The 16,483-nt window shown below is 37.8% G+C and overlaps 1 protein-coding gene across 6 annotated transcripts in view; it reads left to right on the top strand.

Annotated features, from left to right (window-relative positions):
• The window catches only part of PLGRKT (plasminogen receptor with a C-terminal lysine), a 55,503-nt gene that overhangs the window by 17,893 nt on the left and 21,127 nt on the right, over positions 1-16,483 (top strand). The window contains exon 6 of one of the 6 annotated variants that reach the window (XR_008662493.1): positions 13,933-14,186. The exons of the other annotated variants lie outside the window; for them this stretch is intronic. The gene's annotated coding sequence lies outside the window, so the exon portion shown is untranslated. Of the gene's footprint in view, positions 1-13,932; positions 14,187-16,483 lie in introns of those variants that run through there. 6 annotated transcript variants of the gene reach the window in all.

Raw genomic sequence — 16,483 nt, 5'->3', positions numbered from 1 at the left:
TTTATAGAGAAGCATGATCAAAACCATAATATTTTCAGCCCTTCCTACATTTAAACTTCTTATTGCCTGAATTATTATTACTTTAGGTTTTTGCAGAGGTCCTGTTAATTTCCATGTTTAGGCTTATAGTAATGTCTATTGCACAGGTTGGATAATAAAACACTGAGTTTTGTATTTGAAAATGATATCTACTTATGTCAATTACAGACATACAAAAAAAGAGGTATGATCAATGCCAGCAATAGCAAATTTTCTTTCCTTCCAAAAATAAAGTTTTAAAGTCAAAACATTATTTTAAAAATTCTAATCCATTTATTTTATGATCTATATAATTTGATTTATAGAGTTTTTGCAGGTGAAGTCTCGCAGTACTCCACTTCTCCTACACTTGTCCTTAAACTTAGGTATAAATTTGCAAAGCAATGCCTCAAAATGTTTTTGGAAAAATAGAATTATATTATATTGCTGCCTACCACTGTAATCAACACACTGACATTTCTACTTGCTTCTTATTAATGTTTATGTAAAGTATAGAACCCCAAAGATACTGATTCATTTTTTCAGGGCTTATTGAGCACTGACAGTATGCCAGGTGCTATATTAATCAATGAAGACAGTAAAGATGAAGAGACAAAATTGAGTAATTTTATAATATTTATATGTTCTGAAATGGTTCATTATTTCACATAGTGCTTTTCTTGGAAAAATTTTCCGTAAAGAAAAATTTTGTATTTTCTTTGAATCTATTTGGCAAATTAACAATGTTAGTTTTAGGTTTATGGTTAGGTTCAGTTCAAGTACATTTACTGATGATAAATTAGAAATATGTGGGCCATTAAATTTTGGATTTATTACATGAATAGTAATATAAAAGTTAGGATTTGAATATTTTTTAAAGATCTTATTTATTTGAGAGAGGGAGAGAGAGAGAGAGAGAGAAAACATATGAGTGGGGGGAGGGACAAAGAGAGAGGGACAGGCAGGTTCCCTGCTGAGCAGGGAGCCATGCGTTTAATCCCCAGGACCCCAGAATCATGGCCTGAGCTGAAGGCAGATGCTTAACCTACTGAGCCTCCCAGGCACCAGGATTTGAATTTTGGTTGTATATATACATTTTCACCTGATTTTTAAATCATACATAATCTGGATGCCAAATTATTTTCAGTTATACACCAAAAAAGAAAAATATTAATTTGAAGCCATATTTATTTTATTTTTAAAGATTTTATTTATTTATCCACAAGAGACACAGAGAGAGAGAGAGAGAGAGAGAAGCAGAGGACACAGGCAGAGGGAGAAGCAGGCTCCATGCCAGGAGCCCAATGTGGGACTCGATCCTGGGTCTCCAGGATTGGGCCCTGGGCCAAAGGCGGCACTAAACCACTGAGCCACCCAGGCTGCCCCATATTTTTTTTTAAAGAAAATTTGAACATGAAGACTTCAAAGCTTAAATTAAATCAGAATGGATGACTATAGGTGATTTCCTGTTTCTAAAAATCTTTCTGCAATTATATATATATCTTTATAATATACACAAACAAAAACCACACTGACAGCTGTCATGATAAGCCTTAACATTAGCAACTCCTGATCTACCCACAGGCTTTGTAAGGGTTGGGTTTTTTTTTTGTTTTGTTTTGTTTTGTTTTTTGTTTTTGTTTTTGCACATATAATAAAAATCAATTCTACTGTAAGAACTGATTGAGAATATTTATTTTAATTAAATATTTTCTTCATAGTTTTAGCATTTTTTAAAAGATTTTATTTATTTATTCATGAGAATACACAGAGAGGAGAGAGAGGCAGAGACACAGGCAGAGGGAGAAGCAGGCTTCATGCAGGGAGTCGACGAGGGACTGGATCCCGGGTCTCCAGGATCAGGCCCTGGGCTGAAGATGGCGCTAAACCGCCGAGCCACCCGGGCTGCCCAGTCTTAGCATTTAAATACTTGCATGTTTAAAGGCTTTACGAACTTGAAGGCAAAGGAAATTCTATTAAGTTAGATATTTTTTAAAAAACTGTTAAAATTGGGGATCCCTGGGTGGCTCAGTGGCTTAGCGCCTGCCTTTGGCAATCCTGGAGTCCCGGGATTGAGTCGTGCATCGGACCCCCAGCATGGAGCCTGCTTCTCCCTCTGCCTGTGTCTCTGCCTCTCTCTCTCTTTCTTTATGTCTATCATGAATAAATAAATCTTTAAAAAAAATAAACAAAAAACAAATAAATAAAATAAAAACTGTTAAAATTAATTCATTTCTGAGTATCATTTTGCTAGGATGCCCCTTTAATAAATACAATGATTAGGACTTTTATCTGCAAGAACTGTCGTTTTCAAGAAATGGAAATCCAAACTGCACATCTATGAAGAAAAGGGGGAGAATCTTCCTGTTGTGGGAGACAGAAGGATGACCAAGGTTCAGATGCAAGAGACATAAGGCTAAAATGAGGATGGCAGTGGTTCTGTCCACCCTATGTATTCTGTTACACAAAAAACTACTGCCATTGAACACCATAATATGATTTAGTGTGCCCACATGTGTGCTGTCTCTGTGTGTGTGTGTCTCTCTCTATATGTGTGTGTGTGTGTGTGTGTGTGTGTGTGTATGTAAGTATATGGGGGGCTGCATTTAAAAACATTTGAACAAGTACATATGTTTAAATAAATACACATGTATATTTAACATGGTACAATTTTGCCTAAAATTTATAATGTAAAAGAAGGCATTTCAGATGTGGGCCTCTCCAGTAAGAAGATCCCAAAGGCCCATCTATTTGCTTTACAACCCTCATAGTCTACCATCAGATGGGATGCATGGAAAAGAATGCTAGCATGTTCATAGCTTTATTATCAAACTGAAAAGTTAGAGCATCAAAGTAGTAATCACTTCAAAATGAAACTGTTGTGGACTTCACCATGGGAAATCAAACCATGTTGCTATAAAGAAGAGAAGATCACTGCCCACTTTGCTCAATTTTCCTTCCCTTAGCAGAAGCGTTGTGGCACTTTCTTGACTTAGCAGAATTAACTTTTCTCACTGGACACCCAGGGGGGTGTCCCTGGCAAGCTAAAGTTCCCTGATTAGGCTGCAGGTTTCTCATTCTTCCTAAATCACAGCAGAAAATCATTTCTGGAAGATTAGCCTTCCCCTGATGCACCTCCTTTGGGGGAGGGGATGAGAATGCAACTATGCCCTGTGAGCTCACACAGTCACAACCTCACACTGGCATGGGATCTAATTCTTGTCTGCTCCCACTTTGCTATCCATCCACTGGACATCCTTCTCTCTCTTGCCGCATGCCTTCAGAAGATGTGTTCCAGGCTCAGCTTTAATCCATCTGTTCAAGTTGTGGCACCTCTGCTACAAAGTTCTCATTTGCAGAGATGTTAACTGTGTCACTTTTCAAATTCCATGTTCACAGTTCTACCCTTTAAATACAAGGAAATCAGGGATCCCTGGGTGGCGCAGCGGTTTGGTGCCTGCCTTTAGCCCAGGGCGCGATCCTAGAGACCCGGGATCGAATCCTACGTCGGGCTCCCGGTGCATGGAGCCTGCTTCTCCCTCTGCCCGTGTCTCTGCCTCTCTCTCTCTCTCTCTCTCTCTCTCTCTCTCTGTGACTATCATAAATAAATAAAAATTTAAAAAAATAAATAAATACAAGGAAATCAGATTGGGGGAGGGGGCTTCCAGCACTGCCCCAGAACCAGGGACAGAAGTTCACAAACCCAATGGGGTGTGTACTGAGTACAGCTGACATGAATGCCCACCAATATTCCCTCTTTTTACCCCATTCATTCAGTAATCCTCAGGACAGAACCTTAGACAACTGCCTCTCCTGCACTTCTTCCTGCCCCAGCCACCGGCAAATGCCTGCAAGCCCTCTACATTCCTGGCCAATACTTGATGCCTTCCTTTGTTTATTCACTTATTCTTTAGTCATTCAGCAAATATTTATTGAACACTTATCATTTATTCTTTAGTCATTCAGCAAAACCTGTTGTTGATAACAAAAACAGCAACACCAGATAGAATGCTAGGCTAGGAAGATGGTCATTTCTACAGATTTGCCAATTGGAGGAGAATGCCTCTCAATAAATTTAAGATTCTTTCCTTCCTCAATCATCAGATGTCTACATACAGTTATCACAATTCAGTTTTTCATGTTCATCTTCATGAAGGCACAGACTTGTACTTGATTAAGGTTTTCTGTTATTGCTGATCTTAGAAATCTTTAAAATGAAAATATATTCTTTTTGGAATCTGCTCAGAAAGAACTGATTTTACTTTAAATCAACAAATGGTTAAATATAATTAGAAGGAAGTTACTTGATTCCTTGAGTTTCCTGGTCCATTATCAGCTTGTTAAAGCAATAAAAAAAAAACGGAGTATAAATTACAAACTAATAACAATATATGGAAACAAAAGAAAATAACATGAGAAAAAGTGAACACTGTTAGTTCTGTACATCTACAGTTCACTTTGAGAAAGCATGTATCATCTGTTGCAAAGTAAAAAGTCAGAATGAGGTTGAAAGACCATATTCAATTATAAGAGAAAGTGCTTTGAGGGGCATAGTTAATGAAAAAGTAGTTAGAACTATAGGGCAGCCCAGATAGCTCAGAGGTTTAGTGCCGCCTTCAGCCTAGGGCCTGATCCTGGAGACCCGGGATTGGTCCCACGTCAGACTCCCTGCATGGAGCCTGCTTCTCCCTCTGCCTGTGTCTCTGCAGCTCTCTCTCTCTCTCTGTCACATTAACAAATAAATAAAATCTTTAAAAAAAGAATTATTTACACTTGCCTTGAGATTTTACAGCAACATTATTTCACTGCTAGAGCTATTTTTTTAAACCCACACCTTTCACTGTAACCATAGTAAAAATCAACAGTAGGTATAAGAAATACCCAGAAGCCTTTTTTATTTATTTCATATTATTATGAGATAGTCCAGCTATTTCTTGTAACTGGGCAGTGACAGGAAAAAGAGAAAGGATATTGCTCCCCCCAGCATCACCAGGAGAGAAAATGAAAATGGTTGGGGGAAGTCTCTTTAGTATAATGTTGCAAATAGTTTTTTAAGGCCATAGGTTATTTTAACAAAGAATCATATCACTAATACTAATAGTTAATTTTCACTGAGTGCTTACTAAATGCCAGCCACTATTCTTTTTTTTTTTTTTTTTAATTTATGATAGTCGCAGAGAGAGAGAGGCAGAGACACAGGCAGAGGGAGAAGCAGGCTCCATGCACCGGGAGCCCGATGTGGGATTCGATCCCGGGTCTCCAAGATCGCGCCCTGGGCCGAAGGCAGGCGCCAAACCGCTGCGCCACCCAGGGATCCCGCCAGCCACTATTCTGAGCATTTTATGTATTCTTATTTTATTTCATAATAACCTAGTAAAAAGATCCTATTATTATCATTTTATAGATGAGAAAACCGGAGCCCAGAGAGGTTAAGTAGCTTCTCTAAAGTCACACAGCTAATATGTGATAGAGCCAAGATTCAAACCAGGGAGTCTGACTACAGAATTTCTACACTTCTACATAATAGTATGTCTCTTTCTGTTTTAAATATTCATTAATAAAGCATATACAAAAGCAAGGGCATAACTAACAAGAATGTGAGTTAACCTTAAATAATCTGGCATATGTATATCTGTGTAATAATTACACAGTAGTGATATAGTAAATGGGAAGTAGAAGTAGTAGTTTTTTTTTTTTTTAAGATTTTATTTATTTACTCATGAGACACACAGAAAGAGAGGCAGTGACACAGTCAGAGGGAGAAGCAGGCTCCATGCAGGTAGCCTGATGTGGGACTCGATCCCTGGAATCCTGGATCACACCCTGAGCCAAAGGCAGACACTCAACCGCTGAGCCACCCAGGCGTCCCACGAGTAGTAATTTTAAGACGAAATTTAGGATAGGCTGTAGAAATAATAAATACATCCTTCTGGGACTGTCAATGACAAGTTATATGAGTATATCAACCCTAAGCAATTAATCAGAATTATGATAGCACCTTTATTGTAAGCATCTACAACAACTTGTCAAGTATCAATTAATTTATCCCAAGGGCCCCTCCCTAGAGCAGTCCCAAGGAGAGCAGATTATATAACTGTTACCACAATGTCTGAAATATAAACGGGGGGGGGGGCACAGAAAAATTAAGAGCTTCGTTCCAAAGTGCTCAGAATGCTTAAGTCGCATTTTGATTAAACCCGACTTCTCCAGTGTTGTTTTAAGAGATTTGCTGCCTGTCCCTCTCTGGATTTCTAATGCAAACATATGAACCCTAAGAGGTGAGTTCAGTGCTGCCCAGGCCAGGGCCAACTTCTCACTTCAGTGCATCCTTACAGCAAAGGAGATTGGTGCAGGACTGCCCAAATGAGGGGAACATATCCCCACCCCCTTCAGCGTGGCAGCGGTGGGAAAGGAGATGGTGCATCCAAATTCCTTGTGAGGCTTGTCCAACCAAACCTCCTTCCCACAAATTCTATGCTGAATCCAGTGAGCCACCAGCTTCAGGGTGTTTTGGCTTGCTAAAAGTTCAAGGGCAGCCAAGATGGATGAAACATGAAAACAAACAAACATACCAGGATACCTGTGGGGTTGCCTGCTCTGGTCCACTGTTCAGCACAGTGAAGGGCCAATCTTACCTGTGCTTGAAGGCCACAGACCCTGCCTTTGCTTCTGGAGGATGATCTCAGAAATATGTGCCACTGATCACAGAGTGATGAAGAGAAGGTAGCCCTGAATCAACACCAAGTTTATCACTGCTTCTGAACAAACACTCTAAGGAAGCCAGTATGACATCATCTTTGTACCCTACAGCACAGCTCATTAGATGGGACAGACTACTTTTGTGGAATTCTCTGACATGAAACCTAAGTGTGCTACCCTCATGAAAAATATTGTGATAATCTAGATAAAATTAGTACTGTAGTTGGTTATGACTTCCTTTTATTATCTTAGCCTTTTTCCCCCAGGCAATGTTTTTGGACATAGTGACTGTTTTCTATTTCACTCCAAGTAACCAAATATAAGAAATTGCGATTGCTTCAAGGATAAGTAATCTTATTTTGATTTTGCACAAATCAAAACCATATTGCATCATATAAAGTTGCCTTAAATCAATGACTGTAGATAAACTGAGTGAAAGTTTAAGCACACACAAACATTTAATCGCTGGAGGCAAATTTCAAGGTCTTTCGGTAGCTAATATAAATTCAGCAGAGTATTCTTCTGGCTATTGGTATGTGTTGTACATCCTTCCATTGTTGTTCTTAGAAAATTCTGCAACTATGATGTTTAGGATGGGGAGACCTAGTAGGGTGAAAGAACAAATAACTCCTCTGTAATAATTTCTGACAGTTAAGCATTATGTTAGTTAACCCGACTTTTTAAAAAGATTTAGTCTTTTTTAAATTTCAAACATTTAGAAAGTCCTCCCCTGAAAGGTTCCCATTTGACATGACATATAGAAGGCAGCACAAATGTAGATTTGACCAGCCATCACCATCCTTTGTTTCCAACAGCTGGGCTTGCCTTCTTATGCATATTATCTGACAAGAGCCTTGCAAGGTGGGTGGAATGGCTACATTTTCTGGGTTATGGAAAATACCCAAAGGAGCCTGAATTCAAAGTCTGGATCTCCCTGGCTCCAAACTCACAAACCCCAACTTTATTTGGTGAATTATAGAACACCACCAAGAATATACTATAGAAGAAAGGCGCACAGCCTGCCTCTTTGAGTCTCTGCCTGTGGCTACTCTGTCTAGCCTCTCCAGATTCTGAAACTGGTCCAGCATCAGGCCACCTTGGTCAGTTGTCAGCATGTTCAGATCTTCCCTTAGCAGTCACATGGTTTTACAGATTAATTTTACATGGAGAAAGGCAAGCAAAATATAAACAAGGGGCTTAACTAGATACAGAGTGGGCAGTTGCTGAGATTCTAAACCAAAAAACATAGCCCAAGGCAGATAAGGGCTGGCACCAGGGTTTCAAAACCTTCTATAAGGCCTGCATTGGTTTCTCCTGACTCTACTAGGTTTCTTCAATGAATACCTGATTCAAAAGATAGGTTCCTAGTGCTTCTGGCCACTCTACACCAACCCTCTTGAGTATTTTACACTTCAAGCCCCTGGAAACCTCACCCTTGCTCTTCATTCATCCTTGATATTTCTCTTTGTCAGTTCAGTTTTCCTGATGTGCATTCTGGCTGGGAGTTCTCAGGGGCCCTGTCATTCAGAGAAGGTCAGTTTCACCTACTGTAAAGCTAGTTCCTCCACTTTGTGTCTGTAATGGCTTTAGGTCACCAAGGAGCATGCCATCTTATCCGTAGTTTCCGTATTGCATACAAGAATCTCTTCCCTCCACCAGCCAGAAGCAAACTCCCTTTACTTCATATCTTCTCTCTGGTATCACTTTGGGTGACCCACTAAATTTCTATCCCTTTCTGAGAGCTTCCAAAGAGTGGATCATTTGCAGAGCAGAGATGATAGGTACACCTAGAACTAAATATTCAGAATTTACCTCTCTGGCTACCTCCTCAGGTTCTCCTTGATGACTCATTACTCAGATGTCATCAGAGGAAACTTCAAAAATCTTCCCAGAGTCTTTTACTCACCCCCTTAAAGCACAGGTCAGTTTGTACAGACTGAGAAAGAAAAATATACCCTTGACAGTGAGGACCTGGGACTATCAGTTAGGTCATGGTGTTCTCCTATGGAACATAAACAATTTCAAAGATCATCACCATTAGACAAGACCATGCTATTAATTAGGTCAGAACACAAAGATGTAACCATTGTCCAAACTACAGAAATAACTGAACATCCCTCCATCCCGACTAATATGAGTGCTGCTGCTTTACTATTTACCTCTTACACCTGCTCTGTTCCTCCCACCCTCTAGATAAGAAGACTTAAAATATCCAATCATGGAATTATTCACACTTTATGACAGCACCCTGTCCAGATGACCCTTGAACCTTCTCACAAATTATCTAACACAAGTCCATATCCTATAAATCTCTTCTAATATCCTCTTGCTGAGACACCGCATGGGAACATAGGGTGTGTCTCCTTTGCTGCAACAAATCAATGAATTCTACTTTTTGGACTCTAGGTGTGTTCCTGGTGGCCTTAAGCTGGAGAACACTGATAACACTATGATACAATAATAAATACCTAATGCTTATTTAGCATTTTCTATGTGCCAAGTACTATTCTGCTCTCTATACATACTAACCCTTGTAATCCTTGTTACACACTGTGTGACATTGCCACTACTATTACTTCCATTTTATGGATGAAGAAATCCAAGCACAGGGAGGTTGAAAAGTGACAGTCCTGTTTCCCATAAGAGGAACATTCCATCACAAGTTTGGGCAGCCTCTAAACTGCAGAGCAGAACCTAGAAAACACTTCATTTCTCTATGATTTTTAGGACTAGGGTGACTGAAGGCTAGGCTAGCTCCCTAGGTCTGTGTACTTGCTAATTTTAGCCCAAACCTCAAGGGTTAGGAAGAAAGCATGAAAGAATGTGAACTCATTTTCAAATAATTTTTAATTTCTTCACTGCAAAAATATCTCTTTGCCAAGAACAATGAGTTTATATAGGCTTTAATGTATATTCCCCATAATATTTCTCCATATTTGAGGCGCTTACTATGTGACAGGCATGGTTTCTGATGTTCACTAATCAACAGAATTAATCTCTCAGTTCTTGTCTCCTTCAATTTCTCAACAACTCTTCAAATAATTGATCACTGATACCCCTTCCTTGAAACACACTCCTCGGTTGCTTTCTGGGAAACCATGCCTCCTGTTTCTCCTCCTCCTTCACTAATCAATCCAGCTCAGTTTCCTTTGTCTCCTCTGCTCCCTATTACACATTCCTGGAGCAGCCCTGGCTTAACATGGGCTGGCTATCTTCTTTTCTCCATCTGCAATCACTTCATAGGGGATCTCGTCCAATCTCCTAATTTCAAATGCCACCTATATAATCGATATATATCGGTATATATACACACACACACATACACACACACACACACACATATATGTTATATATATGTATATATAACACCTCAAGCTAACATGTCCAAACCACAATTCCTCATTCTCACCCCACTGTATCCCATTCATATCCATCAAATCTGCTCATCCTGGAAGCTTCCGCATCCCCATAAGTGGCATCACCATGCTATGCTCAAGCTGTAAGGCAGAGATTACCTCTTACTCTTCCTTTTCTCTCATACCTCATTACCCAGTCCATCAGAAAATCACTTTCAGCTCTAAATTCCAAACATACCTAGAATCCAACCACTTCTCACCACCTCCATTGCTATCACTCTGTTCCAAACCCCCATCTTTTGCCTGGATTGGTGCTACAACCTCCCAAATGCTCCCCTACAACTTCTTCTTTTCTTTTGTTAAAGTATACCAAAGACATAGCAAAGTGCACAAATCTTAGGTGTACAGGTCAATAAATTTCTACATATGTTTATACTTATGTAATTACCACCCAGATCAATATATAAAACATTTCCAGCCCCAGGAGGCTTCTTCCTCTTTCCCCCACGGCTAAAGGCAACCATTATCCAGACTTCTACCCTCAATAATCAGTTTTGCCCATGTTGATACTTCATATGTATGGGATCATACAGTATGTATAGTGTATATTCTTTTGTGTCTTTTTTAAATTCAGTATTATGTCCACATTGTTTATTCACATTGTTGCCTGTAGCAGTAATTCATTTTTTCCAAGCATTGTAGTATTCCATAATATAAAACCATGATTTACTTATCCATTCTACTGTTGATGGATATTTGGATTGGTTCCAGTTTGGGTCTATTACGATAATTGCTGCTATGAGTAGTAAACGCACATGCTCATCTCTCTTGTGTACATGATATTAAGTCAGACTGATCCTGTTAAAATGTCAAATCACATAATTCCCACTCAATTCTCCAGCAGCTTCCCATCTGCCTCAAAGTAAAAGCTAAAGTTCCAGCAAGGGCCTTTAAAACTCTATACTCTTGTACTCAATTGTGGTCCATTCTTTAAAAGCACTGACATTGGAATGCATTAGAAATACAGAATGATAGAGGTGCCTGGGTGGCTTAGTCGGTTAAGCGTCTGGCTCTTGATTTTGGTTTAGGTCATGGTCTCAGGATTGTGAGATTGAGCACTGGGTTCTGCACCCAGCATGGAGTTGGCTTGAGATTCTCTCTCTCTCTCCATTTGTCCCTGCCCGTCTCCCATGCTTTTCGAAAGGAAAGGAAAGGAGAAAGGAAAGAAAGGAGAAAGGAAAGGAGAAAGGAAAGGAAAGGAAAGGAAAGGAAAGGAAAGGAAAGGAAAGGCAAGGAAAGGAAAGGAAAGGATGGATGGATTAATTATGTGTCTTTCTAGTCCTATGGAATCTTAATAAATCTCTCAGGTGATTCACATGCATATTAAAGTTTGAGAAGCACTGCCCTTAGTAATCGGTGAAGGTGCCACCACTGCTCTGACCTTGTCTTCTACTACTCTCCCTTGTTCACTATGCTCTGGCCTCACCAGTCACTTTGCTTTTCCTTAGACATCCCAGACATGCTCCTAACTGAGAGGTTGTGTGGGCAGGACCTGGTCAGCAGTTTCTTCTGAATAAGACAGATATAAACATATAAAGAGACAGAGATACAGAGATATAGATATCTCCATGCTCTATATAAGTGTGGTAGGCTGAAAGTATTTATTTGATATGAGATATATACATATACATATATATATATCACAGAGATATATAATTCTACATATGGTTATTGAGCACTTGAAATGTGATCAGTGCATCTGATAAACTGAATTTTATATTTTATTTAATTTAAATTAATTTCAAGTTAAATATGAACATATTGCCAGTTGCTACCATAATGTATAGCACACCACTATAGTAACTCTGGATGTCTGGCAGGTAAGATAATTTTCAAAATTGACTTTTCTGGCTTATTTTTCCTCTAAATAAATTTTACAACAAGCCTGTGAAGTTCACTAAGGTAATTCTTGATAGGATTCTGGTTGGAATTTATTCCTGGGTATTATATAGTATTTGTAATATTATGAATAGATTTTTTAAAAATATTTTATTTATTTATTCATGAGACACACACACACACACACACACACACACAGAGGCAGAGACATAGGCAGAGGGAGAAGCAGGCTCCCTGTGGGGAGCCTGATGTGGGACTCCATCCTGGGACTCCAGGATCATGACCTGAGCTGAAGGCAGATGCTCAACCGCTGAGCCACCCAGGCATCCCATGAATAGTTTTTAATGGTTTCTGGCATATAGAAAATTTTTAATTTTTGCATCTTGATCTTATATGATCTTATATTCAGCCATCTTGCTAAATTATCTTGTTGATTTTAGTAGTTTTAAAAAAAATTTTAGTCATTTTTCAATTTATTTTCTTAAATTCTTATAGATAATCATTATCCACTTATTTCCTACTTTTACTGCACTATGATTTTAAAAAAAATGGTCTATGTTATTTCTGCTTTGAGAATTTATTGTGGTATTTTACTTTGGTAAACACAATGTTCCTTGAATATTTACAAAGAATATTTTTCTATGTTTACTGGGTTATATACATATAATTAACTTGTTAATTTAATTGTTCAAATCCTCAGTATTTCTACATTTTTTCTATCAGAGCTATCAATTTCTGAGAGTTGGTTAAATCCTACCATCATTATTTATAATTTGGAAACTTTTGTTTTCCCCAAGAGTTTGGCTTTTCTCATTCTAATGCTAGATTTCTCATGTATATAGGGTTCTGAACTGTTACAGCTCTTTGATCAGCTGTATATAGCTTTCATCACTGTTAAAGTGTACAGCTCACTTAATTTTCACAGCCTGAACATATCTCTTAAGCCTTGCTATAACCCCTTGCAGTCACTCGCACCCTCCCCTTTAAGGATAGTCATGATCCTGACATCCAACAGCACAGATTAGTTTTGTATTTGATTTTGATCTTTACATCACTGGAATCCTATGGTTGGTACTGTTTTGTTTCTGGCTTCTTTTGTTCAACATTATAATTGTAAGACTGACTGATATCATGTGCAATGCCCTCAACCTCTCTGTGGTCTATCCCAGAGGCACTTAAAAGCCAGCTAGAGACACTATGCAGGCAATGTCCCTTGTAGACACATCCAGGAACTGAGAAAGAAGTTTCTAATCACACGGACTTCAGTTTTCTTCTGTCCTATATTACTCAATTTCAGATTCCAGGTATTCTCTTTATGTACCTTAATCTTTCTATGTTCTTGATTGCCCTCACCTGTCTAGTAGCCCTTTGTTTCTTGTTCCTAAGAAGTTTCTCCAGCATTCTTAGAGGTAGGAGTAAGTTGATTAATGTCAGTAGCTGGTATAAATTTCCTCTGAAGTCTGTGGGCTTTGTAGAATGGGTAATATGTGCCAACACAAGAGCTGCTCTTTAGGGTGGCTGAGCAAGGAGCAGACTTAAAAACCCAACTGTCAAACAAAAATTCACTTTGGGATGGAGCATGATGTCATATTCAAGACTGAATGAACCTACTTTTTAAGAGATGTCTTCCTTGTCTGTTACTGAAATCCAGAATTGCCTCAATAACACCTCTTCTATCTTGGATCCCATCCCCAAGAAAAGGAGCTTCCTCCAAGATATTTTCCACTTTGGAGAAAATTGGACTAGAGGCAAACACTGCTACCTCTCTCTCTGTCTTGGAGGGTAGGGGTAACAATTATAGTTAGATTTACAGGTAGTTATTTAATTAATTCCCCAGCTTGAAGCTTCTCCAACATTCTTATAGGTAGAAGTGTCCTCCCCGGGTCTGTTTTAGATTGTAGTTTCTCTTCTACTCTGGTTTTACCATCATTCTGATCTCATCTGCTCTCTTCTCTTTCAGAAATTCTGCAAAATTTCCCACTTGTGGATGGCATCCTTCCTTGTTTTCCAGATACCATTATGGATATATTCTTTTTAAAAAATCTTGTGGGCAGCCTGGGTGGCTCAGTGGTTTAGCACCCCCTTCAACTCAGGGCCTGATCCTGGAGACTCAGGATCGAGTCCCACGTTGGGCTCCCTGCATGGAGCCTGCTTCTCCCTCTGCCTGTGTCTCTGCCTCTCTCCCTGTGTCTCTCATGAATAAATAAAATATTTTTAAAATTTTTAAAAATTAAAAAATTAAAAAATCAAAAATCTTACTAGTTTATTTTTGTATACATAATCATAAAGAAAAAAATAGTACATAATCTCACTACCCAGTAATCCCTATTTATATTTTTCCATTTTAACATAATCCTTTCATTACAAAATAAAATTATAAAATTCAACATCTATTTATGATAAAAACTCTCAATAAAATGGGTATAGATGGAATTTACCTCAACATAATAAAGGCCATATATGACCAACCCACGTAATGCTAATAGTGAAAAGCTATGAGCATTACCTCTGACATCAGGAGGAAGACAAAGATAAGCACTCTTGCCATTTTTATTCAACATAGCATAAGAAATCCTAGCCATAACAATTAGGCAAGAAAAAACAATAACACATCCATGTTGAGAAGGAAAAAGTAAAACTGTCACTATTTGCAGATGACATAATACTATATATGTATTTTTAAAACCTTAAAAAAAACCCTAAGACTCTATCCTAAAACTATTAGAATAAATAAATAAAGTTGTAGGGTACAAAGTTAATATACAGAATATGTTGCATTTCTGTATACTAATAATGAAGTAGCAGAAAGAGCAATTAAGAAAGCAATCCCATTTATAATTGCATCAAAAAGAATAAAATACTTAGGATTAAATTTAACCAAGGAAATAAAAGACTACATGCTGAAGACACTGATTTAAGAAACTGAAGATAGCACAAACAAATGGAAAGATATACTGTGCTAATGGATTGAAAGAATTAATATTGTTAAAAATGTCCAAGTTACCCAAAGCAGCCTACAGATTCAATGCAATCCCTATTATAATACCAGTGGCATTTTTCACAGAATCAGAAAAAACAGTAATAAAATTTATATGGAATCACACAGCAATAGCCAAAATAATCTTGAGAGAAGAACAAAACTGGAGGTACCATGTTCCTTGACTTCAAACTATACTACAAAGTTATAGTAATCAAAACAGTATGATTGAAACTAGCACAAAAGTTAATGGAACAGAATAGAGAGACCAGAAATGAATCCATACTTATATGATCAATTAATCTATGACAGAAGAGGCAAAAACATACAACAGTGAAAAAAGTCTCTTCAATAAATGGTATTGAGAAAACTGGACAGATACATGTGAAAGAATGAATCTGGACCACTTTCTTACATCAAACACAAAAATAAAATTTTAAATGAATTAAAGACTTAAATGTAAAACCTGAAACCTAAAAGAAAACATAGGCGGTAAGCTCTATGACATCAGTCTTAGCAATATTTTTTTAGATATGTCTCCACAGGCAAGGACAACAATAGCAAAACTAAACAAATGGGACTACAGCAAACAAAAAAAGCTTTTGCACAGTGATGGAAGCCATCAATTAAATGAAAAGGAAACCTACTTAATGGGAGAAGATATTTGCAAATGATATATCCAAAAAAGGGTTATCAAAACATATATAAAGAACGTATACAACTCAATACAAAAGAACAAATAACTCGATTAAAAATGGGTGTAGGACCTGATTAGATATTTTTCCAAAGAAGACATACAAATGGCAGACACATGAAAAGATACTCAACATCACTAGTAATCAGGGAAATGCATACCAAAATAACAATGAGGTATCACCTCACACCTACTATCAAAAGGACAAGAAATAAGTGTTGGTAAGAATGTGGAGAAAACAGAACCCTTGTGCACTATTGCTGGGAATGTAAATTGGTACAGCCATTATGAAAAAAAAAAACAGTATGGAGTTTCCTCAAAAAATTAAAATAGAAATACCATATGATTCAACAGTTTCACCTCTGGAAATTTATCCAAACAAAATGAAAACTGTAGTTCAAAAAGATACTGTATGATGGACATTAAGGAGGGTACATGATATGATGAGCACTGGATGTTATGTGCAACTGATGAATTATTGAAAATTGCAACTGAAACTAATGATGTACTATATGTTGGCTAATTGAATTTAAACTAAAAAAAAGATATATGCATCTCTGTTCACTGTGGCATTATTTACAATAGCCAATATATTAAAGCAACTTAAGTGTCCACTGATAGATGAATGGATAAAAAAGAGGTGGTACATATGATAGAATATTACTTAGCGATAAAAAGGAAGAGATCTTGCCATTTGCAACAATATGGATGGACCTAGAGAGTATTATGCTAAGTGAAGTAAGTCAGAGAAAGACAAAGACAAATACTGTATGATTTCACTTATATGTGGAATCTAAAAAAACAAAACAAGATAGAAACAGACTCATAGAAACAGAGAAC

This window comes from Nyctereutes procyonoides, unplaced genomic scaffold, assembly GCF_905146905.1.
Source record: "Nyctereutes procyonoides isolate TBG_1078 unplaced genomic scaffold, NYPRO_anot_genome, whole genome shotgun sequence".
NCBI lineage: Eukaryota > Metazoa > Chordata > Mammalia > Carnivora > Canidae > Nyctereutes > Nyctereutes procyonoides.
Note: the sequence above shows the minus strand (reverse complement) of the source record. Positions and strands in the feature narration are given on the sequence as shown.